General features: G+C 43.6%; 1 protein-coding gene and 1 long non-coding RNA gene across 4 annotated transcripts in view; one reads left to right on the top strand and one right to left on the bottom strand.

The window, feature by feature from the left end:
* CPEB4 (cytoplasmic polyadenylation element binding protein 4) overlaps positions 1-26,092 on the bottom strand; it is a 243,726-nt gene that overhangs the window by 112,488 nt on the left and 105,146 nt on the right. The gene's annotated exons all lie outside the window — the stretch shown is intronic.
* LOC112544048 (uncharacterized) overlaps positions 1-26,092 on the top strand; it is an 85,653-nt gene that overhangs the window by 2,076 nt on the left and 57,485 nt on the right. For all 3 annotated transcript variants that reach the window (XR_012896321.1, XR_003087365.2, XR_003087366.2), the window contains exon 2: positions 15,930-16,010. This is a non-coding gene — a long non-coding RNA (uncharacterized LOC112544048). The remainder of the gene's footprint in view (positions 1-15,929; positions 16,011-26,092) is intronic.

The following is a 26,092-nucleotide window of genomic DNA, read 5'->3' as shown; positions in this document are numbered from 1 at the left end:
AATCACTTCTCTGGATCTCCTGGCAATGCTCCTCCTAATGCACCCTAATATTCCATTAGCCCTCTTGACTACAAGGACACACTGTTGACTCATATCCAGCCTCTCATCCACTGTAATCCTCAGGTCCTTTTCTGCAGAACTGCTACTTAGCCAGTCGGTCCCCAGCCAGTAACAATGCTTGGGATTCTTCCGTCCCAAGTGCAGGACTCTACACTAGACCTTGTTGAACCTCATGAGATCTCTTTTGGCCCAATCCTATAATCTGTCCAGGTCACTCTAGACCCTATCCCTGCCCTCTAACGTATCTACCTCTCCCCCCAGCATAGTGTCATCTGCAAACTTGCTGAGGGTGCAATCTATCCCCTCATCCAGGTCATTCATAAAGATGTTGAACAAAACCAGTCCTAGAAAGGATCCTTGGGGCAATCTGCTAGAAACTGACCGCCAACCTGACATTAAGCCGTTGATCACTACGCGTTGGGCCTGACAGCCTACCTAGCTTTCTATCCACCTTACAATCCATTTATCCAATCCATATTTCCTTAACTTGCTGGCAAGAATATTGTAGAAGACTGTATCAGAAGCTTTGCTAAAGTCAAGATATATCACATCCACTGACTTCCCTATGTCCACAGAGACAGTTACCACATCATAGAAGCTAATCAGATTGGTCAGGCACGACTTGTCCATCGTAAATCCATGCTGACTATTCCTGATCACTTTCCCCTCTTCCAAGTGCTTCAAAATGGATTCCTTGAGAATCCCCTCCATGATTTGGGATTGGTCCTGCCTTGGGTAGGGGGCTGGACTTGATGACCTCCTTAAGTCTCTTCCAGCTCTATGATTTTATGATTTTTCTGGGGACTGAAGTAAGGCTGACTGATCTGTAGTTCCCTGGATTGTCCTTCCCATTTTCAAAGATGGGCACTACATTTGTCTTTTTCCAATCATCCGGGATCTCTCCCGAACTCCATGAGTTTTCAAAGATAATGGCCAAAGGCTCTGCAATGACATTTGCCAACTCCCTCAGTACCCTCAATTGCATTAAATCTGGGCCCATGGATTTGTGTATGCTTAGCTTTTCTAAATAGTTTCTAACTTGTTCTTTCCGCACCAAGGGCCGTCCACCTCCTTCCCATACTGCGTTGCCTAGTTCATTTGTCTGGGGGCTGACCTTGTCTGTGAAGGCAGAGGCAAAGAAAGCATTGAGTACTTCAGCTTTTCCCACATCATCTGTCACTAGGTTACCTCCCTCATCCAGTAAGGAGGGCCCCACACCCTCTCTGATCACCCTCTTATTGCTAACATGCCTGTATAAACCTTTCTTGTTTTCCTTCACATCCCTTGTTAGCTGCAATTCCAATTGCGCTTTCACCTTCCTGATAACTCCCCTGCATTCTCGAGCAATATATTTATACTCCTCCCTAGTCATCTGTCCTAGTTTCCACTTCTTGTAAGCTTTCTTTTTGTGTTTAAGCTCACCAAGGATGTCCCCAGTAGGCCAACCTGTTTGCCTACCATCTTTGCTTTTCTTGCTGTGCATCGGGATGGTTTCTTCCTGTGCCTTTAATAAGGCTTCTTTAAAATACTGCCAGCTCTCCTGGACTCCTTTCCTCTTCATATTAGCATCCCAGGGAATCCTGCCCATCAGTTCTCTCTGGGAGTCAAAGTCTGCTTTCCTGAAGTCCAGAGTGTGTATTTTGCTACTCTCCTTTCTTCCTTTGGTCAGGATCCTGAAATCTACCAATTCATGATCACTGCTTCCCAGGTTGTCACCCACCTCTACTTCTCCTACTTGTTCCTCCCTGTTTGTGAGCAGTAGGTCAAGCTGCACATGGCCCCTGGTCAGTTCCTTCAGCATTTGTACCAAGAAGTTATCCCCAACATTCTCCAAAAACTTCCTGGATTGTCTGTGTACTGCTGTATTGGTCTCCCAACAGATGTCAGGGTGATTAAAGTCCCCCAAAGAACCAGGGCGTGCGATTTGGAAGCTTCTCTCAGTTGTCCGAAGAAAGCCTCATCTACCTCATCCACCTGATCCGGCAGTCTATAGCAGACACCAACCACAACATCACCCTTGTTGCTTCCACCTCTAAACTTAACCCATAGATTCTCAACAGTTTTTTCTCCCTCTTAAATACTGGAGCTCCGAGCAATCATACTGCTCTCTTACATACAATGCAACTCCTCCTTCTTTTCTCCCCCACCTGTTCTTCCTGAACAGTTTATACCCTTCCATGACAGTGCTCCAGTCATGGGAGTCATCCCACCAAGTCACCGTTATTCCAATCAAATCATAGTTCCTTGACTGGGCCGAGACTTCTAATTCTTCCTGTTTGTTTCCCAGGCTTTTTGCATGTGTGTGCAAATACCTTAGATAGCCAGTTGATTGCCCTACCTTCTCCATTTGAGTCAGGAGTCCTCCTTTGTTCCTCATTCCTCCTTGTGTTTCTTCCCGGTATCCAACTTCCTCACTTACCTCAAGGCTCTGGTCACTGTCCCCCAACGAACCAAGTTTAAAGCCTTCCTCACTTGCAAGCCTGCCTGCAAAGATGCTTTTTCCTCTCTTGGTTAGGTGGATCCCATCTCTTCCTAACAGTCCTTGTGTCCAAAACAGAGTCCCATGGTCGAAGAAACCAAAGCCCTCTCTCTGACACCACCTGCGCTATCACGCATTTATTTCCTCAATTCGACAATCCCTACCTGGACCTTTTCCTTCAACAGGAAGGATGGACTAGAACACCTCTTGCGCTTCAAATTCCTTGAACCTTCTTTTCAGTGCTACATAATCTGTTGTGACCCCCTCAAGGTCATTCTTGGCCATATCGTTAGTTCCTACATGGAGAAGCAGGAAGGGGTTCAAAGGTTTAATCACTTTTGGAAGACTCTTGGTCACATCCTGAATGTGAGCTCCTGATAAGCAGCATACTTCTCGAGATTGTAGGACTGGATGACAGATGGACAACTCAGTCCCTCTTAGGAGGGACTGCCCGACCACCACCACCTGTCTTTTTCTTTTGGGGGTGGCGGTTGTGGAACTCCCATCCCTAGGACTACTCATTTCATGCCTTCAGGTAGATGGTGTTCCCTTCTGATTTCTTCCCTGAGAGGTTTTTGCCAAAGCATTCTCCACCACAGTGCCTGTGGAGAGAGCCTGAAAGCAGTTACTTACCTCTACATACATGGGGGATACCTGAGTTTTTCTTCTTCTTCTAGAGGTTACATGCTGCCAGTTTTCTTCCTTGTCCTGTACTGCCCTGACTGGCTCTTCAGCCTGCTGTGCCTGCAGGATTAAACGCCTTCTATCGAGGAAGTCTTCATCCTCTCTGATGCAATGTGGGGTCGATACTTGGGCCTCAAGTCCTCCAATTTTTTTCAAAATGGTGACCTACTTGCACTTAGTACAGATGAAATCCCTTCTTTCTTCCGGGAGGAAGACAAACATGGCACGTGCTGTGCAGTTAACAACAGCAAACCTATCACCATCCATACCTATGTATGGCTCTGGCCACCACAATTACCACCTCCCAGTAATGCCCCGAGGGTTTTGGCTCACTGCAAGGTGCAAACAGCTCTCTGTGTTAGACTCCCGTGTCAGGAAGGATATATCTATTGACTTTGTTTTTTATCTGCTTCGGTTTAACTATCCAATCTTCAGATACTTATTGATGCTCTGTCTCCCAACCCCCACCCTTTTTCTTCCTTTCACTTCCCCTTTCCTATTTATTTTGGGTGTACACATCCCAAACTCATAACTCCAGTCATCTGAAGAAGTGGGCTGTGCCCACGAAAGCTCATGATACCATCTACATGTTTTGTTAGTCTATAAAGTGCTACCAGACCATTTGTTGTTGTTTTTTTCTGCAAACACCACCTCATTGTAATACTCACACCCTAAAGCCCATTCCATGCTCCACCTCCTTCTCCATGTGGTTCCCAAGGGCCAAAGCCTTTTGCAAACCCTCTCATTCCAAAGATTGAGCAGTACAATTCCACCTCCCTGTAAAAAATACCACATCATCCCAATGGTGGATTGCAGGGCACAGAGGTGAGGAGAAGTGAATAAACCAAGAAAAAGAACAAGGCACAAAAGAACCAACGTAACAAATACTAAAATATACTTCAGAATCTCTTCGCCTCATAACTGTAAAATCTAATCATTCCAAACATTACAATATCACTACCTGAACACGTGAGGGATTGTACCATTACAGAAGAATACATATGTTTTAAAATATAAATAAACTAATTTGCAGCTTTAAACATGCGGGTTCCACAAAGCTGCTTCTATATAGCAGTGTTTATATTTGTGTTTTCCTCACAGATGTTAATGCTTCAAGGAGTTATGTATTTGAACAAAAATACCATCAAATCTGATCTTAACATTTTAGTTCCTATATGGCAGAAATAAAATACGAAGCAAGGTGTCATTTTCAAAGTTAGATACATTGGCATAAGAGCCTAAGTCCCAATTTCAACAGTGACTCAGCCACTTATGAACCCGGGATTTAGGTTCCTAAGTCACTTACAAATTTTTGAAAATTTATCAAAGACTTGGTGGTGTTTTGGCACTAGAATTTTCTCCATGAGGCAAAAGTTACCAATGAAAGATATAAACATGAATATAAATAAAGGTACAATACATTTGATTAGATACCCCTCAATCAAAAAGCCAACAGAAACATTAAAATGATGAAGAGTTTAAATTATTCAGCACAAACTACTCTGACTGAAAGCAAATGAGTTATATATAGACTAGAATGAAAATAGGAAGTTTCAGTATAAAATGAGGTCCAAAAAGCCATACTTTGTTCTCATTAAATATGTCTACATTATGGCATATTGCATCACATGCTGAAGCCTTCTCCCCTTAAGTCTGCCAGGTTGTTGTCCTTCTGGTACTAACTGTACCCATGCAGGGCACTGAGAACATCCAGCAAAGTCATTTGGATAGCTGAGTGATATGGAGCCCAGCTGAGCACCCACTAACTCTATGACTTGGATGGGGCTAGGGTGGACTTGGCTAAGTTTAGGAGAAGGCTCACCTCCTAAAAAAGGTCTCATAACAGGGCAATGTGGGCACTTGGTCCAAGGAGTTACCCCAAATCAGCCAGTCATTCAGAAACACCTGGACACCCCTTTTCCTCACGGCAGCAACGACTATGGCCATGCATTTTGTGAATACATGAGGGGCAGTGAACAAGCCAACAGGAAGAGCTGTAAACTGGTAATGGTTCTGACCAACCATAAAGCGCAGGAACTGCCTGTGATGCAAAGCGATCGAGATATGAAAGTAAGTGTCCTTCAGACTAAGGGCAGTATACCAGTCTCCAAGATTCAGGGATTGGCTGATCAGTCACCATCTTGAATTTGGCCTTGGCTATGAAGGCGTTGAGATCCCCGAGGTTTAGAATAGGTCAAAATCCTTCACCTTGGGGAATAGAACCCCTGCCCATGAACTCCCGGGGGACCACTTCAGCTGCCCCGAGACTCAGGAGCTGCAGCACCTCCTCCCGGAGGAAATGCTTGTGAGAGGGGTCCTGACGAGGGACAGGTTAGGAGGATGGGAGGAGAGAGTGAAAGGAAGGGGATAGAATATCCCCTCCCCACAGTCTCTAGAACCCATTAATCTGGGTAATGGACCCCCCAGGCCTGGTGGAAGGGAAATAAATGATATCTGAACTGGAAGGGAAAGGCTGGTAGGCTATCCTGAGGCGTTCCCTCAAAACACCTGATGGGGACTCTGGAACTTAATAGAGGGGCCCTGAACCTGGCCCAAGGGAGGGTGGGAATGGCACTTATTATTCCTGCCATTCCCATTCCTCCCCCTACAGCGAGGGAAATCAGGTCTCAGCCTCTGTTGGGCAGGCCTAGAGGGATTCCTACCCAGGAGGGAACAACTCTGGGGGACCAGGATGTGAATCTCAAGGAACCTTGAGGTGGCCCGGGTATACTTAAGGCCATGCAGATGCTGATCGGTCTGTTTAGAAAAAAGGGAAAGCCCTTCAAAGGGGTGGTCCTGAGTAATGGACTGGAGTTTAGGAGGCACTCCAGACCCCTGCAGCCACAAACTATGTCGTGAGATGATTCCCATGACCTTGGTGCATGCTGCTGCATCTGCGGTGCCCAGTGGGGCTTGTAAGGCTGCCCAGGAGATTATCCTGCCCTCCTCTGCGAGAGACTTGAACTCTGAGTAGGAGTCCTTGGGCAGTAGCTCAGCAAATTTGTCCATAGATGCCCAGGTGTTGTATGCATAGCAACTCACCAGAACCTGCTGGTTCGCTGTGTGGAGTTACAGGCCTCCAGAAGCATAGGTCTTCCTGCCCAGGAGATCCATCCTTTTGGCCTCCCTGTTTTTTGGAGTGGCACCTAATTGCCCTTGCCTCTCTCTCTGGTTGACTGTCTGGATGACCAGTGATCGCAGGGGTGGGTGGGAGAAGAGGTGTTCATTTCCCTTCTGAGGCATAAAATATCTTCACTCAGCCTTTTTATTGATTGGCAGGCTGGAGGCCGGGGTGTGCCACAGGGTCGTTGAGACCTTTGTTACAGTCTTGATGGGCAAGGCCACTCTGGTAGGGATGTCGGATTGGAGGATGTCAACCATCAGGTCCAAATCCTCCGACACTCTTTCAGCCTGGACCCCTAGGCTTTGGGTTAGGCGACAGAGGAGGTCCTGATGAGACCTGGAATCCATAGGTGGCAAGGATGGGAGGGCCCTGCCAAGGGGCTCATTGGGAGAAGAGGACGACAACCCCTTCATGCCCATAACCCCTGAATCAGGCACCTGCAGTGGGGCCTGAGAAGCCACCAACAAGGCCATCATAGGGGAGGCATGGCTGGGGGCAGTACTGAGCCACTCAGCACCGCATCAGAAGGACACGGTACCTGGGCCGGTGCCGATTCCAGTGCCAGTGCAGGTGCCGGTGCTTGAGTAGAGGTGGGGGGCAGAGGCAGTGCCAACACCAGGGGTAGTGCCATACCTGGCACCAGTGTTGATGTGGACAGTGCCGCAGTGGAGTGGTGGTGCCCTCTTGCATCTGGGGCTGGAGTACTGCGTGCCGCTGATGAAGCATGGTGACATCTGACATCCTGCTCTTTAGCTGGGCCCAATGCCATGGTCGGGGGCGATGTTAACTCAATCAAGTCCCTTGCTGTCTCAAACGTGTCCAGAGTGGGAGATTCATGCCTGGACTGGGATCTCTGTGCAAGCTGGAGCAGTGTCAACCTGACCATGATGGTCCAGGTACCGAGTTCGCCAGTGCCACATGCCCCACCAGGGGGCACATGGAGGGCACATGCCTCAAAGGAGACCCGCCCCAGCTAGGTCTCCTCCTCTTCTAAGGCACTGAGGACTGAGACCGGTGTGGAGGCCTGTGTGGGGTCGGAGAGGTGCACAAGTGACTAGGTGTCTCCCACACCGAAGCCAGTGCGGTTTGGGTCACCAGTGCCGGGTTGGATGCCAGTCCTGGATGAAGTGCCACCTCCATTAAGATGATCTTGAAATGGGACTCCCTGTCTCATTTAGTGTGAGGCCTGAAGCCTTTGCAGATCTTACTGGCCTCAGAGAGATGAGCTTCACTGAGGCACTTGAGGCAGGTTCTGTGAGGGTCCCCACAGAACATGGGCTTCTGGCACTTCTCACAGGCCTTAAAGCCTTGGGGCCTGCGCAAAGTGAGCCCTGCACCTAAAACTATGTACAAAGTACTGCACTTAACAACTATTAACAACTATCAACTGCTAGATAAAGAACAATGAACTATGAAAATTTTAACAACAAACTAAACAACTAAGACAAACTACTAAGAGGCACTTGCAGGGCAAGAGCAAAGCACATTCCAACGACTGTGGTAAGTGGTAAGAAGGAATTGATGGGGTTGAGGGCTAGCAGGGGTATATATTGGCCAATATAGTGGCACCAATCCAGGGGCTCCCCTGCTGGCCCAGGGGGTTCTGCTGAGAGAAAATCTTCCAATGACACATGCACGCACACCTACGTAGAATGGACATGAGCAATCACTTGAAGTATTTTTAAACAACAGTCTACATGTACAAGCATGATGATCCGAGACTTAGATTCTACACTACCCTGTGTTTGTCTGTATCCATCTAGTTTCTCTGACCAGCTGCTTGGTAACTACCTCCTCACTCAAGAGAAAGAGTGCCTCTTTTAGTCCAGCTAGAATCAATTCTTGGGCTGTGGCCCTTCTGGACAAAATAAGTTCAGTAGGCTTCAACAGAGGTTGAGCCAGACTCAAGAGAATCAATGGCTCTATCATTGTCCAATATCAATCCTGAAATGTTTGCTGAGGGGTGGCCTATCCTGAGCTGTTCTTCTTCCCTTTCTGCTTGTTTTTCTTGACAGCCCACAGTTAAACTAAAACAACATATTAATACATATCCCAATAACCAGGTTAATATACTCTGTTCATACATTATTATACAGCAGCTGTATATCTATCACAACCTCAACCTGTTCCTAAAAAAAATCACTTCTATCCCCATGCCTCACTACTACAGTTGAGATCAGCTAAGCTATAAATAACAGGGACTGCTATGAGGGGTTCACAACTTTGGAATTTCCTCCACAATGGTCCGAAATAGGGTATGTCTACACTACCACCCTAGTTCGAACTAGGGTGGTAATGTAGGCAACCGGAGTTGCAAATGAAGCCCGGGATTTTAATTTTCCGGGCTTCATTAGCATCTGGCCGGGCGCTGCCATTTTTAAATGTCCGCTAGTGCGGACTCCGTGCCACGCGGCTACACGCGGCACGGACTAGGTAGTTCGGACTAGGCTTCCTATTCTGAACTACCGTTACTCCTCGTTTCAGGAAGCCTAGTCCGAACTACCTAGTTCGTGCCGCGTGTAGCTGCGCGGCACGGAGTCCGAACTAGCGGACATTTAAAAATGGCGTCGCCCGGCGAGATGCAAATGAAGCCCGGGAAATTCAAATCCCGGGCTTCATTTGCAACTCCGGTTGCCTACATTACCACCCTAGTTCGAACTAGGGTGGTAGTGTAGACATACCCATAGTCCAAAGTTGATGAACTTCAGTGCTTGCCACAGATTCATTTTCCTCCCTCCCACCAGATATCTGAAAATGGGTGGGGTACAGGATAGTAATTGGAGAGAGAGGGAAATAACAGGTAGACAATATGTGAGGAGTGATCTTAAAGTACTACACACGTATTTTGAGTTATGTAAAGGCATCTACAGCATCTAGTGATGGGTGCCCTTTTCCAGTATGCCTATAAATAACAATAAATGCAAACATTTTTCAGAGTTAAGTAACAAGGAGTAACTTCCCAAGTCTTTCTCAGTAATGAGGCATTCACCTCCACCTACTCCAAAGCCCATGTTGAACCTGTTCTATCACCAGATTACATGACATATTTTTAACACATCAAGAGTTGTTCATATATTTTATTAAGTAAGCCCCTTTCTCAGCAATCATATACACCCTTTTTCTGCGTGAGAAAATATAATTGTTTTTATACCATGAAAAGCATCATTGTTTTCAAACATCTAATTACTGGATTACAATTTCCCCCTTTTCTTTACTGTTTTGCAACTTATTCAGACCTGTCTGAATTTTAAAAAACTATTTTTCTCTGCACTTTCCAATCACTCGATTATTATCATCATCATCATCATCATCATCGTAGATTCAGAGTTAACAAGCACTACTGTCAAGAATAAATGAACCTGACTCCAATAACGTATTATTGAATAAACAGTTGGAAAAGGACTGCATGGATAAACTTCATTTAAATTCAGGCACTCACTTGCAATATATCAGGGTAACACCTGATAAACTAGTGGTACAAGTAGAACTTCCAAGTTCTGATGTTAATCACTGTTAATGACAAACGTGGTTTCCTGGCACCAACTACCTGATGGAGGCTTCTCAATGGACAATATTTTAATGGCATTGGCTGCCCAGCACAGTTTGTAACATTTTATTCAAACTATGTAAGATATCGTAATCAATTACTGTACTACAGATATCTAATGGATTCAATTTGTATTGACTTTTACAGGGGAATTCTATAGACCAATTCTACTGGCATTATTAGACAGTTCTAGTTCATAGAATCATGGAATCATAGAACACTAGAACTGGAAGGGACCTCAAGAGGTCATCGAGTCCAGTCCCCTGCCCTTACGGCAGGAGCCAGCACTGTCTAGACCATCCCTGATAGATGTCTATCTAACCTGCTCTTAAATATCTCCAAAGATGGAGATTCCTAGATCCCTAGCCAATTTATTCCAATGTTTAACTTCCTGACAGTTAGGAAGTTTTTCCTAATGGCCAAATTACACCTCCCTTAATGCAATTTAAGCCCATTGCTTTTTGTCCTATCCTCAGAGGCCAAGGAGAACAATTTTTCTCCCTCCTCCTTGTGACACCCTTTTAGATACCTGAAAACTACTATCATGTCCCCTCTCAGTATTCTCCTTTCCAAACTAAACAAACCTAATTCTTTCAGTCTTCCTTCATGGATCATGTTCTCTAGACCTTTAATCATTCTCATTGCTCTTCTCTGGACCTTCTCCAATTTCTCCACATCTTTCTTGAAATGTGGTGTCCAGAACTGGACAAAATACTCCAATTGACACCTGATCAGTGCAGAGTAGAGCAGAAGAATAACTTCTCGTGTCATTCTCACAACACTCCTGTTAATGCATCCTAGAATCATGTTTGCTTTTTTTGCAACAGCGTCACACTGTTGACTCATATTTAGCTGGTGGTCCACTATGACCCCTAGATCCCTTTCTGCAGTACTCCTTCCTGGACCCTCACTTCCCATTCTGTATATTGTTCCTTCCTAAGTGGAGTACTTTGCATTTGTCCTTATTAAACTTCATCCTATTTCCCTCAGACCATTTCTCCAGTTTTCCAGATCATTTTGAATTTGGAGCCCCTATCCTCCAACGCAGTTGCAACCCCTCCCTGCTTGGTATCATCTGCAAACTTAATAAGAGTACTCTCTATGCCAATATCTAAATTGTTGATGAAGATATTGAACAGAACCAGTCCCAAAACGGACCCTTGCAGAACCCTACTTGTTATGCCCTTCCAGCAGGATTGTGAATCGTTAATAACTACTCTCAGAGAACGGTTATGCACCCACCTTATAGTAGCCCCATCTAGGTCGTATTTCCCTAGTTTATTGATAACAAGGTCATGCGAGGCTGTATCAAATGTCTTACTAAAGTCTAGGTATACCACATCCACTGCTTCTCCCTTATCCAGTTATCCTACCAAAGAAATCTATCAGATTGGTTTGACATGATTTGTTCTTTACAAATCCATACCGGCTGTTACCTATCTTTTAATATCTTCCAGGTGTTTGCAGATGAATTCCTTAATTACTTGCTCCATTATCTTCCCTGGCACAGAAGTTAAACTAACTGGTCTGTAGTTTTCTGGTTGTTCTTATTTCCCTTTTTATAGACGGGCACTATATTGCCCTTTTCCCAGTCTTCTGGAATCTCTCCCGTCTTTCATGATTTTTCAAAGATGATAGCTAAAGGCTCAGATACCTCCTCTATCAGCTCCTTGAGTATTCTAGGACACATTTAATCAGGCCCTGGTGACTTGCAGACATTAACTTTTCTAAGTGATTTTTAACTTGTTCTTTTTTTATTTTATCTTCTAACCCTATCCCATTCCCACTAGTATTCACTATGCCTGGCATTCCTTTATCATCAGACTTCTTGGTGAAGATCGAAACAAAGAAGTCTTAAGCACCGCTGCCATTTCCAAATGTCTGGTTACTGTTTCTCCCGCCTCACTGAGCAATGGGTTTACCCTCTCCTTAGTCTTCCTCTTGTTTCTAATATATTTGATGGTCTTCAATTACACTAATCACTGAAATGGACTTCCTTAAAATAGTTTTTCAGGGGCATAAGCCCCTTGACCTCCTCATTGCAAGGCTAATTCATGAGGGGAATATATATGTATTGCGCTCTTAAAGGATTAGAAATGTAGCCGTGTTAGTCTGGTGTAGCTGAAACAAAAAACAGGACTATGTAGCACTTTAAAGACTAACAAGATGGTTTATTAGGTGATGAGCTTTCATGGGGCAGACCCACTTCCTCAGATCAAATAGTGGAAGAAAATTGTCACAACCATAGAATCATAGAAACACAGAACTGGAAGAGACCTCAGAAGGTCATCAAGTCCAGCCCCCTGCTCTAGGCAGGACCAATTCCAACTAAATCAACCCGGCCAGGGCTTTGTCAAGCCGAGACTTAAACACCTCTAGGGATGAAGACTCCACTACTTCCCTAGGTAACCCATTCCAGTGCTTCACCACCCTCCTAGTGAAATAGTTTTTCCTAATATCCAACCTGGACCTCTCCCACCACATCTTGAGACCATTGCTCCTTGTTCTGCCATCTGTCAGTACTGAGAACAGCCTCTCTACATTCTCTTTGGAACCTCCCTTCAGGAAGTTGAAGGCTGCTATCAAATCCCCCCTCATTCTTCGCTTCTGCAGACTAAACAGACCCAAGTCCCTCAGCCTCTCCTCATAAGTCATATGCTCCAGCCCCCTAATCATTTTGGTTGTCCTCCACTGGACCCTCTCCAATGCGTCCACATCCTTTTTGTAGTGGGGGGCCCAGAACTGGACACAATACTCCAGATGCAGCCTCACCAAAGCCGAATAAAGGGGAATGATGACATCTCTGGATCTGCTGGCAATGCTCCTCTTAATGCAACCTAATACGCCATTAGCCTTCTTGGCTACAAGGGCACACTGTTGACTCATATCTAGCTTCTCATCCACTGTAACCCCCAGGTCCTTTTCTGCAGAACTACTACTTAACCGGTTGGTCCCCAGCTTGTAACTATGCTTGGGATTCTACAGGACTCTACACTTGTCCTTGTTGAACCTCATCAGATTTCTTGTGGCCCAATCCTCCAATTTGTCTAAGTCATTCTGTACCCTATCTCTGCCCTTAAGTGTATCTACCTCTCCCCCAGCTTAGTGTCATCTGCAAACTTGCTGTGGATGCAATCCATCCCCTCATCCAGATCATTAATAAAGATATTGAACAAAACCGGTCCTAGAACCGAACCTTGGGGCACTCTGCTAGAAACCGACCGCCATCCTGACATCGAGCCATTGATCACTACCCGCTGGGCCCGGCCTTCTAGCCATCTTTCTATCCATCTTACCGTCCATTTATCCAATCCACAATCCCTTAACTTGCTGGCAAGAATATTGTGGGAGACCGTATCAAAAGCCTTGCTAAAATCAAGGTATATAACATCCACTGACTTCCCCATGTCCACCGAGCCAGTTACCTCATCATAGAAGGTAATCAGATTGGTCAGGCACGACTTGCCCTTTGTGAATCCATGCTGACTATTCCTAATCACTTTCCTCTCATCCAAGTGCCTCAATATGGATTCCTTAAGGATCCCTTCCATGATTTTTCCAGGAACCGAGGTAAGACTGACCAGACTATAGTTCCTTGGATCATCCTTCTTCCCTTTTTTGAAGATGGGCACCACATTTGCCTTTTTCCAGTCATCCGGGATTTCTCCTGATCTCCAAGACTTTTCAAAGATAATAGTCAAAGGCTCCACAATGACATTTGCCAACTCCCTCAGTACCCTCGGATGCACTAAGTCCGGACCCATGGATTTATGTACGTTTAGCTTGTCTAAATAGTTCCTAACCTGTTCTTTACCCACCACGGGCTGTCCATCTTCATCCCATCTTGCGTCACTTGGCGCAGAAGTCCAGAAGCCGACCTTGTCTGTGAATACAGAGGCAAAGAAAGCATTGAGTACTTCAGCTTTCCCCACATCATCTGTCACTAGGTTACCTCCTTCATCCATTAGGGGCCACACACCTCTCTGATCACCTTCTTCTTGTTAACATGCCTGTAGAAACCTTTCTTGTTATCCTTCACATCCTTAGCCAGTCGCAATTCCATTTGCGCTTTCGCCTTCCTGATAACCCCCCGGCATTCTCGAGCTATACCTTTAAACTCCTCCCTGGTCATTTGTCCAAGTTTCCACTCTTTGTAATCTTCCTTTTTGTGCTTAAGTTCACCAAGGATTTCCCCTGCAAGGTAGTCCGGTCTCCTACCATGTTTGCCTCTCTTGCTACGCATCGGGATGGTTTCTTTTTGTGCCTTCAATAAGGCTTCTTTAAAATACTGCCAGCTGTCCTGGACTCCTTTCCCCTTCATGTTAACATCCCAGGGGATTCTGCCCATCAGATCTCGGAGGGAGTCAAAATCTGCTTTTTTGAAGTCCAAGGTGTGTATTTTACTACTCTCTTTTCTTCCTTTGGTCGGGATCCTGAAATCAACCATCTCATGATCACTGCTTCCCAGGTTGTCACCCACCTCCACTTTCCCTATTAGTTCCTCCCTGTTTGTGAGCAGAAGGTCAAGCTGCGCACGGCCCCTCGTTGGATCCTTCAGCACCTGTGTCAAGAAGTTATCCCCAACATTCTCCAAAAACTTCCTGGATTGCCTGTGTACTGCCGTATAGGTTTCCCAGCAGATGTCAGGGTGATTAAAGTCCCCCACGAGAACCAGGGCCTGCGATCTGGAAGCTTCGCTCAGTTGTCCGAAGAAAGCCTCATCTACCTCATCCACCTGATTCGGTGGCCTGTAGCAAACACCAACCACAACATCAATGCTGTTGTTTGCTCCTTTAAACTTAACCCATAGACTCTCAACAGGTTTTTCTCCTGTTAGACTTGTTGGTCTTTAAAGTGCTACATAGTCCTGTTTTTTCTTAGAGGATTTTTTCTTAGATTTCCTATTCTTTCCTGATAGTTCTGACTGCAACACATCACCCAACAGATCAGTGTTTCTCAAAGTGGTCTGCCAAACCACTTTGAGAAACATGCTAACTGGCTGCGCTGGGTTGTTTACTTACTGGCATTGTGGCCACAGAGCCTCGTGGCTCTCATTGGCTCTGGTTCGCTGTCTGCAGGCAAGAGGAGCCGCAGGAAGCAGCGTGGGCCGGGCCACTGCTTCCCACGGCTCCCTGTTGCTGCAAACAGCTAACCGGAGCCAATGGGAGCCGCAAGGCTCTGTGGCCGCAGCACCAGTATGTAAACAAACCGGCATAGCCAGTTAGCTTGTTTCTCAAAGTGGTTTTGCAGACCACTTTGAGAAACACTCCAATAAATGTTAGATTGTGACATCAGTCACAGTAAAAACTGAGAAAAGCAGCAGTGATGTAGAAAAATCTCTTCACTTACTTTAATAACTCCAAAACATCCTTGGGATTGTGGTTTATTTTGATTTAATAAAGTACTTGTCCAAAGTTTTAGTGCTGTGTAAAAGATAAAGCAAAACAAAGAGTAAATATTCTAAGTGCAAAATAGAAGAACTCTGCCAACCAAGCTTTGTACCCCAAATAACAATATTAGAATATGACACAACAAACTTAATGACATAATACACCATAATATAATGTGATTGGTCCTCAGAACAACATTGAACAACAATGAGCGCCGCCCCTAAAAAAAACCAAAACAACACAGTACCTACAACTCACAATCCTTAAATCCTTTATTCCTCTCTTTCCAGAAGAGCCCAGGAGAACAAATGAACTTTGCAGTATACCCTGAAAGTTAAAAAATCAGGGCCCTCTCAAGCCAAGCTCCTCTCAACCCTGCCATGGAAAATGCCCAGCCAGCAGGCCCCTCTTTTAAATTAGAGGACTGTAAATTGTAGTGCCTGATTACAGCTGTCATAGGGTCATCTGGGTAGAAAGGCAAGCCCTCAGCGTATAAGCACACAATCTTTAAATGTTAGCATTGTGCACTATTGCCAATAATGTTAGGAAAAACATCAGCCTGACATGCTCATTTATCATTGTGGGATGTATTAGCTGACATTAGGGTAGAGCTATAAGTAATTCAAATCTCCAATTTTCCCATAGATTTAAAGTCCCTGTCCAAAAAGGAGTGAAAAGAGGAGATACAACCCCTTCCCAGAACCAGATGCCACAAATATATCTGAGGTACCAAAACTAGCTCACATATATTCTTGCTTCTTGGGTGTCAAAAGCCTCAACCATGAGTCCAAACCACTTGCTTTTTCCCTATCACAACTTCTGTGGGGCAGCTACACTTTAACATACAAGATCCTGCAACCCATAAAACAGTTAAATGTCAGGGGTGACATGAAATTAATTGAATTAAGTGTCAAGATTAAAATTATACTTACGATATCAAGAGTTCAGTACATATTGGATGGGACTTCAGAGAGTGGAAGGGATAACTGAAGGTCAGAGGATTTGTGGGATGCTTATTTCTGGGGTCTCTGCTAACTACCTAAGGTTCATGTGCCACATTGTACATAGGGCACTGCTCAACACGAGCAAATGTGTGAAAGGTAACTGAGGTCTGGAAGAAAATGCACTGTCATTTTGTTCTCAACCATCACTCCAGGATGAGCTAAAGTCTTCAGACATATTAGGAATAGCTAATATCATCTTAGATCTAGAGAAAATTCTGGTTTCGTTGCAATTTTCAAAGAACAAACAAATTATTTTATAGGCTTCAGAGAAAAAAACAACAGTTCCATCTTCACATATGAAATTAGTATTTGTTTGAAATGATTCACGAGATTGGTATCGCAATGACTGAACTGAGATATGAAGTGTGATTTTTATAAATTCAGTAAACCATTTAAATCTTTTGGAAAATACATTATACATGTTAATACCATCATTTGGCTAAGTAGCCTTCGTTATTTTTCTGCAATTGCATTAAGGTACTGTATAATGATGTACCCTCATATGTTAAACAACCCCTTAATAGCATACATTGCCTTGGAGCTTAAAGTCTTTATGAAAAAAATGTCATCACTGCCCAAAGAACTATTTCACATACAGTAATTATGCAATATTAATGAACAATATCACATACAACTGCATATGTCAGCCTTGTAATGTAATGGAGTAGATTCTTTGTATGTAATGTGCTTCAGAATGACTTGATGTTGCAAAAGTGCCTCTAGGTTCCTCAGCTCATGTAAAATATAATAAAATACATACATAATTTAAAAGAAGAAATAGGCAGTATTATGACAGTGGTATTATTTATGCTGCTATATTTGAAAAATGGCAACTTGACTGTTGAAAACTTATTTTCACTCAGCCATAACCATACATGCTGGGATAAAACTGGACATAGAAAAATTCCTCCAAAATACATATTTTAAAACAAAATTTGCAATAAAATCTATTTTGCCGTTTAATTTCCAAAAATCTTGTGCTCTACCAATCTTAGGTTTTTATACAGTACTTGCCATATTACCATAGTATCTAACTACTCTAGATTGGGCTGGGTCCCCAGAGGAAGGAATTCCCAAATCCTAAACCAATCCTAGCTCTGTTGTAGCACTATTGCCATTGGGGAAGCAACAGGGGAACATTTAGCAAAAAAAATGTAGTGTAGACAAGAGTAATGTATGCATTCGTATCCAAATTCAGTTCAGTGAAATCAGTGTGGGTATGTCTAGACTACATGGCTCCGTCAACGGAGCCATTTAGTCTAGACGTACCCTGTGAGTTGAGCCCATTTATGCTAGTGGAGAATTAGGTCCTCAATGTTTATCTATAAAAGAGGAATAATCAATGAAACAGGATCATGGGGATATTGTGAGGATCACTAATCAATGTCTTTAATGAGCTTTAGCGGGGTGGGGAACCTAAGGCCCGAGGTGCCAGATGTAGCCCCCGGCTTGCCTGGATCCAGCCCCTGAGACTCAAGGCTCTCCCCTAGCATTGAGGAGCCTAGGTGCTGGTGTGTGAGGGGAATGTGGAGAGTGTCTTTCTTCTTCTCAGCTGGGGGCCACAAGAGCAGCCCCTGACTGATTTTTCTGTTGGTCAGCGGCCTCTGACCCAAAAAGGTTCCTTACAAATAGTGTGTACATGTAAAATATTGTCATCAAAGTAACTGAGGGTATGTCTACACTACTCTCCTAGGAGGGTAATGTAGGCATACCGCACTTGCAAATGAAGCCCGGGATTTGAATTTCCCGGGCTTCATTTGCATAAGCGGGGAGCCGCCATTTTTAAAACCCCGCTGGTTCGAACCCCGTGCAGCGCGGCTACGAGGTGTACCGGTAGTTCGGAATAGGAAGCCTAGTCCGAACTACCTAGTTTGAGCCCCGTGTAGCTGCGCTGCACAGAGTTCGAACCAGCGGGGTTTTAAAAATGGCGGCTCCCCGCTTATGCAAATGAAGCCCGGGAAATTCAAATCCCGGGCTTCATTTGCAAGTGCGGTATGCCTACATTACCCCGCTAGTTCGAGCTAGCGGGGTAGTGTAGACATACCCTCAGGCTGTAGTCTGCACTGCAGTCAGTAGCATGAGCTTCAGAACATTTGGTACTTGAATTTCTAGCCTGCACTGATGCCCACACTAATACATCCTCACTGCTACTTTCAGCTGTGCTAGGTAGGTCAAAGTTATCATAAGTATGTCTACAGGAAGCAATAATATCTCCAATTGCAATGTAGACATAGCTTCAATAATATCTTCATTTCTCAAAGTAAGATTTCATATCCCATTCGTTTATAATGTAGGTGAGTGAATGTGGGCATTCTGAAAGGGTGAAAAGATAAATTAAAAAGCAAGTAGTTTAATTCCAAAATTCAGTTATCCTCACATCTTCCCATGGCTCTGACTAAAATGTTCATTGACTTAGGAGGACTGTATGCAGGGCAACAGAATATTTTCTGGGGTTTAGATTCTTGAAATATTGGCATATGATGGCTTCTTGTCCCTAAACAACAGAGTGAAAGGCATGAATCAGTCCATGAGGCATTCTGGCCTTGAAGTACATTTATATTTAAAAAATAAAAATCTGAAACTATCAAACACTTTCAGGAAAGGGATTTTTTCTTTGAACATGATAAAGAAATTCATGTAAAAAGAGCAGAAAACACAATATTAAGGATGACCAAAATGTAGTTCACAGAGTTTATAGCAAAGCCTGAGGATAGCCCAAGTGTTTTGTTTCAGAGGGACAGCCTTCAGAGATTTCAGGTCCCAGGATGCAGTGTTCTAGCTTGAGCTCAGTGACTAGGCTGCTCAGATAGATATACAGCACTGCTTGATGGAATCTGTAATTTCCAGGCTTCAAACCCATATTAAAACAAAAGCAGTCGCAATCTGTTCTATTTTATGCAAATTAGATGAAACACTTGGTTCCTGGCATGTTCCCAGTCATCAGTCTAATATAATTCCACCAAATCCAGAAAATTCAGAGTTAAATCTAAGATGATAATCATACTCTCTTCCCTATGCCTTGCAGACTAGTCCTCTGTCAGGAGACTTAATTGGGGAGGAGCATATATTGTGTGTACCTAGTGAACAGCATTATCTATGTGCAACAGGGATGAGTTAAGAATAGAGTTTCATCATTAATGCTGAATTCTCTGGCTCACAATTTCAATGTTATCTTAATATAGGTTGGGGAAAGGGGTCCAATAAAGATGTTGTCTACTAAATGTTCTCCTTTTCCTTCCTTGCTTGGGAACAGACGGTGTGTATCTGCCGGAGTAGTCAATTGAACACATTCTTTTCAGTTTTTCCACATGTTACGAAATAGGTCCCATCTCATTACTTGTGACAACACATATCAGTAGGTCATAGAGCAAAGGGGGAGCCTTGCGAAGAACAGCTGGGACCCAGAGCCAGAAATCTCATTAAAGTAAGCTGCTGCTATTTCCAGCTTGTAATAGAGCTTTGCAGCTTGATTATATGCAGTGAAAGCAGGTCATTACAAACACACTGTTTTTTGCATATTATCTAAACTGAAATAATAATATGTTCTCTCTTTTCATGTGCTATATTGATAAATCCCAACTTATGAATGAAGCATGTTGATTAGTTAGTTAAAAAATAATTAGTTTCATATTATGCCTCTAAGTTTAAGGCTTGATTAGTGCAAACAAATAACTTTTCTTGATAATAAGTAATTTACACATTATTCTTTTAAATGAAATACAAGCATAAAAATGATCTAGGGAGACAAATTATGGTGCCAGTGATTTTTTTTTCTTTCTTTGCTCTTTCAGCTGAAATGCTGAAATGCAATGCTATTTTTAGAACTAGATAAGATAAATAACTACATCAGGTCAGATTCTGATCTCAGTCACAACAGTGTAAATCTAGAGTAACTTCATTTATAATGGTATTACAAGATTAGGATCTGACTATAACAACAGGTTTTTTTAATCAATATTTTTAGCCAGCCAGCCATAAAGAAGAGTGATGATTGCCCATTCATTGCTTATACTGACTGAGAATATCTCTCTGTTTAGCTGGTTATTACGTAACTTGCATTTAAATATCTTTCTATCCTAACTGCAGCGTGGGGAATACAAAAGGATTGTTTTTCTCTTTTTAATAGTGATATTTGTAAGAAGCCTTTTCAAATGATTTATTCGTTCTTAAAACAAAACAAAAAACAAGCTCTGTATCAACATTATGCTATAAGGCCCCAGCTCAGGAAAGAATTTAAGTACACAGTTTAAGTCTGAGTGAAATCAATAGGCTTTAAGCATGTATTTGAAGTTAAGCACAACCTTAGGTCCTGTTCTGAATAAAAATACTTTCCTGAATTGGGGCCTAAGAAATTCATGAGTCTGAATTTGCTATACTTAGCTCACATAGAGTTTGCTCACACTAGAAATCTGTGACTCATAAATAATCCAATGGTATAGTTTCATTGGTGTTAAGATACAGTATTGACAACACACAGGCATTTTTACCACCACTGAATTAGACAACACAGTGGGAAAAAATGTCTGAATATTGTCTATGCTACTGTCTCTGCTGTTGTTCCCAGCTATAGAGCTATACTAGTGGAAAATTGTGGGTCTCCATTATTCTAGTATAGATTCAGCTATCTTTTGGAAGAGATAGTAATAATGTCCAAGAGGTTCACACAGCATGAGAGTTAGACAGGGCTCTGCTAGAACATGAGTCTTACATTTATTTGCACATTGGATCAAAACAATTCTGGCCTATATAAATAAAGAAAAATATACAAATGAATTTTTGACTTGTAGACAAGGCAGTAGAAACATCAAAGGAATGAAGCAATATACATTCTGAGGGATTGTTTTTGTTTTTCTAATTTAATTTTGTGTGTGAAAAGTACTGGATTGGAAACCTTAAAGAATGAAATCTGTCTGCCCACGTGACATATATATGGGCACCTACCCATGCAACTATCGTTACTATTATTATTATTGCCCCACTCTGAGCTGAAGGGAAAAAAACTAAAGATAGTGCAGGTTCCATATTCCATTCACTCTCCTTTCACACTGTGAAAAAGGAGGGCAATTATGCTGGTTGAAACCACTACACTGCCACAACTATGACCATCCAACATCTCAACAGATGAAAGGAAACACAATGAAGTCAGTCAGTCAATGGTCCTTGGTATTAGTGTGGAAAAAGAATCCATTGCACGAATGGCAGACCTTCCCATTGTGGGTGCAGGACCATTCACCACATGGAGTTTGGAGCACACTTTCCTTCCTGGCTTGCCAGCAGGCCTCAATCTGAATTCTCTAATGGCTCTCCATGATGACTGCACCAATCTTGACCTGGCTTCTTCAGACTGAGCAGGTGAGGGCAGGGTTCTTTCAGTTGTCTGTGGGAATGCTGAATTTCTTGAAAGCTTGACTGACACTGTTATTGTATCAGATCTTTGACCTTCATCTTCAACATGAACAGTTCTAGAGTTGGCGATAGAGCACAGCCTTGTAGATGCTCTTGAGCCATGTGTTCCATGTGTTCAGCCAGCGAAGCCTGCAAGCATCCAGTGTAGTCTGCATCGACTGCAGGTTGGTTTTCTCAAGAATCTCTATTAGTGATCCACTGGTCCCATGTGACTTCAGAGTTTTTTCTGAGGCAGTGAAGGTGGAAGCTGTGCAATCTCTGCTCCTGCTTGGAGAAAATGACCCAGATTTCACAGAGGCTACTGAGGACTGTAGTGGGGCAGAATGGGCACCCATTGACCCCGAAGAGGAGGAGCCCCTCCCTGAGTCTTGGTGGGTAGCACCTGGCCCTAGCAACCCACCTGACGGGAAGCCAGGAGGTGGGGCCACAGATATAAAAGGCCGACCACAGAGCCCAGTCAAGCCCCAGCAACCAGGGAAGCCAGAAGCCTTCGCCACACTCCAGAGCAAGGCGCTAGACCTTGAGAAAGCTGAGGACTGGCTGGGGCCGCTGGGCCCATTATTGAAGGTCTGACTGGAGAGTTTGTTTACCTGACTGGAGGACTCTGAACCACGGTGCCCAGATGACATGCTCTGGACCCAGGTACAGCCCGAGGGGGGATATGGAAACAGCTCAGGGATAGCCACCCCTGTTTGCCAGGTCAGTATGTTGCGGTATGGATCCCCGCTGACCCAGCAGCTGACTGCTCTGCTGCTGCTAGGGCCCTGGGCTGGGACGCAGTGGAGTGGGTGGGCCTGCGTCCCCCCTGCCTCTCCACTCTTGGGTGGCAGTCTCCCCCCTCAGCTATTCCCGTTGAGCAGCCTGCATCTATTGGACCCCCACCTGAGCAAGGTGACCCAGCTGGGGTTGTTGCAAATGGGCCTTGAACTGTTTATGTGTGTTTGCCTGATGCCCCATCCTGAACCAGGGCTCAGGCCTCTAAACTGCTTCTCTGCTGCCCCGCCCTGAACCACGGCCTGGGCTTATAAACTGCTTTCCTGCTGCCTGCCCTGATCCAGGGTCTGGGCATTGAACTAACTGTAGTTGCCTGTTACGCATCCCTGAATTAGGGTTGGGCCTAAGGACGGTCTTTGGAATGTATTGTCGTCCTGCCCAGAACAAGGGCTGGCACATAGAGACTTTTTATTATAGACTGTGTGGTGGTGTAGTGGGGCGTAGTGGCCGTCCACTGACCCCGAAGGGGAGGAGCCCCTCCCTGAACCCCACCGGGCTATAGGACATAACAATGATAAATAGAAAACTTTATGTTCAGAAATATCATGTGAGATGAGATAAGTCTGCCAAAAGTGACAGAGGCTTTTACGATTCTCACATCAAGTTCTCTATATAAGCTAAATGAGCTGGTTAGAGTTGAGCCAGCACAGCAGACGTGCTCCAAATTGTCTAGAACTTCATATAGATTTTATGTTGTATGTTGGTGCCTCATGACATAAGAGCTCTTTTCTTGATACCAATTATCAGGTTGAATTTGATACATGCATCAGAGAACTAACTCATGATCCGCCATTCATCTGATGAGTTAGGGATGAATGCGGTGTCATGTTTAAAGAGTGAGTGGAGTGACATGCTGTTTGCTCTGAAATCATCTGATGTTGAACAAGCTACTGTCTGTCCTCAATTCAGTTAATATCCTGGATTGATCATTTCCAAAAACATACTTAAAAAGAAAAGAGAAGATGATGTCAAAGTTGGTAGGCACTAAGATACAACTTGCTTCATGACAGTATCAATGCTAAACTGAGATTATATTTCATTTTCATTCATCCCATGGAACTCGTTTAATAAGAACACTTTTTGTGGACAGCCAGTTTTCGATAGGATCTTGTATATACTATCCCTGATAAATGTGTTGAAGACCTTTTGTAGGTCTACGAATACTACATAGAGATGTGACTGACATCACCAATTTCATAAATCATTGAACAGGCAGAAGTAGGAAATGACTTTCAGTCACTACTTACCTATGAAGTAGCTGATATAGTAACCTAATGGATAAAAACTCCTTAAACCATTACAAGCCCTCTATCTAGGCACTTACAACAGTCTGATAATGGGATCATGATGGCTTAGTTCTTTAAGGCATCTAGTCCCTTAAAAATGGCATTTAAAAATGTAAATATAGATATTCTGGTTCTGTTTATGTCTCAGGAATAACATCACTAAGGTCACTGGAACTGCACAAGAGTAAAGCTTGTGTGATGTTATAATCTGACCTATATCTGATACACTTACAAAACCCTAGTGAAGTATGCTTTATTTACCCAAGGAAATTAAATGGATCTGAAGACATCTGTATGATATATTAGGTATGTTTTAATTCCTAGAGATTAGAATAACATGTCAGGTAATCAATAGGTACATGAAATAAATCTTTTCAAATGCCAGCAATACAAAGGCCAGGAGAGGAAACTGCAGTTAAAATCACTTTACCTGATTTACTAAAAAGCAACATTATCTGTGAGAATAGCAATACAGAAGCCAATTTAGATCCTCCTTTATTAGGTAAATAATGGACATATAATTCCATGCATGTTTTCTCCATTTTAAATAGCCAGTATAAACTAAATGCAAAATTAGAAATGGTTTCAAATGAAAACCTCAGCTCCAACTTCTCAGAGACTTTGGGGAAACAAAGTGGATCTGTTTTCTATCCAACACACAGGGCTACATTTAGAGCTCATTCTCTGGGGCTGATTGGTTTTTTGAGTGGTGTTTTTTTACTCCAAGTCACAGGGGCCTAGACATTTTGAAGAAAATTTCTCTTTTGTGATCTGCAATGGAAACCTCTTATTTAAAAGCAAGATCCCTATGGCATATTCTTCAGAAAATAACAGGGCTCTGAAAACATGTAGGAATTCACCTAGTCAAGTCAGACTGGTTGCACCTGAGTTTCAGACTTTGCATCATTTCTAAACCACAATCTCCTTGAATGCTTACAAGCCCCGGTGAAAGGATAGTACAGGATTAAGAATGGCCATACTGGTTCAGACCAAAGGTTCATTTAGCCCACTATCCTGTCTTCGGACAGTGGCCAATGCCAGATGCCCCAGAACAGAATGGGTAATCATCAAGTGATCCCTCTCCTGTCATCCATTTCCAGCTTCAGACAAACAGAGGCTAGGGACACCATTCCTACCTGGCTAATAGCCATTGGTGGGCCTAAACTCTTATGAATTTATCTAGGGTTTTTTTGGAACCCTGTTAAAGTCCTCGTCTTCACAACTTCCTCTAGCAAGGAGTTCCACGGGTTGACTATGTGTTGAGTGAAGAAGTACTTCCTTTTGTTTGTTTTAAATCTGCTATTAATTTCATTTGTTGACTCCTAGTTCTTATGTTATGGGAACAAGTAAATAACTTTTCCTGATTCACTTTCTCCATACCTGTCATGATTTTAGACCGCTGTAAGGGTATGTCTACACTACCACCCTAGTTTGAACTAGGGTGGTTAATGTAGTCAATCAAAGTTGCAAATGAAGCCCGGGATTTAAATATCCCGGGCTTTATATGCATCTTGCCGGGCGTCGCCATTTTTAAATCCCCGGTAGTTCGGACTCTGTGCCCGCGGCTACACGCGGCACGGAGTAGGTAGTTCGAATTAGGCTTTCCACGAGGAGTAACGGTAGTTTGAATTAGAAAGCCTAATTCGAAATACCTACTCCGTGCCGCGTGTAGCCGCGGGCACGGAGTCCGAACTACCGGGGATTTAAAAATGGTGGCACCCGGCAAGATGCAAATGAAGCCCAGGATATTTAAATCCTGGGCTTCATTTGCAACTTCTATTGACTACATTCACCACCCTAGTTCGAACTAGGGTGGTAGTGTAGACATACCCTAAGAGACTTTTTTATCTCTTCAACTTCCCATAGAGCAAAGAGTAGAGTCCTCACTTGTAATAGGGAGGGCAAGATTAGGCGATGCCCCTGTCAGCATTTCTGTGAATCTTAGAGCTGGCTTTGGATGCTGGACATTTGTAATTATGCACTTTTGGAATACATTAGAGACTTATGTCCAAATTCAGTCATGTAAACATAAGTAACTTCATTAACTTCAGTGAAGTCACTTCCTGCTTATACTATATCTGAATTTTGCTTTATACATACTCCTGCTGGCATCAAATGAGTTATGTGAATGTACCGCAATAGGAATGAACCCTAGAGCATTAGCCTTCATTTTGAACACACTGGCTTTGTTGGCTTGTCTCATCTTTATAATCTTTAAGTGCCCACCTTTACACTGTAATATAGCATGCTGTAGCTATCTGTAATGGAATGGATTACATCAGACAGGTTAGAGCTGCCATTCTCAGTGTAAACTGCAGTAGTCAGGGGCAAGCTCAAA

This window comes from Pelodiscus sinensis, chromosome 17 (genome assembly GCF_049634645.1).
Source record: "Pelodiscus sinensis isolate JC-2024 chromosome 17, ASM4963464v1, whole genome shotgun sequence".
In the NCBI taxonomy this organism is placed as follows: domain Eukaryota; kingdom Metazoa; phylum Chordata; order Testudines; family Trionychidae; genus Pelodiscus; species Pelodiscus sinensis.
The sequence above is the reverse complement of the archived record's forward strand: the minus strand, read 5'-3'. Positions and strand labels throughout refer to the sequence as shown.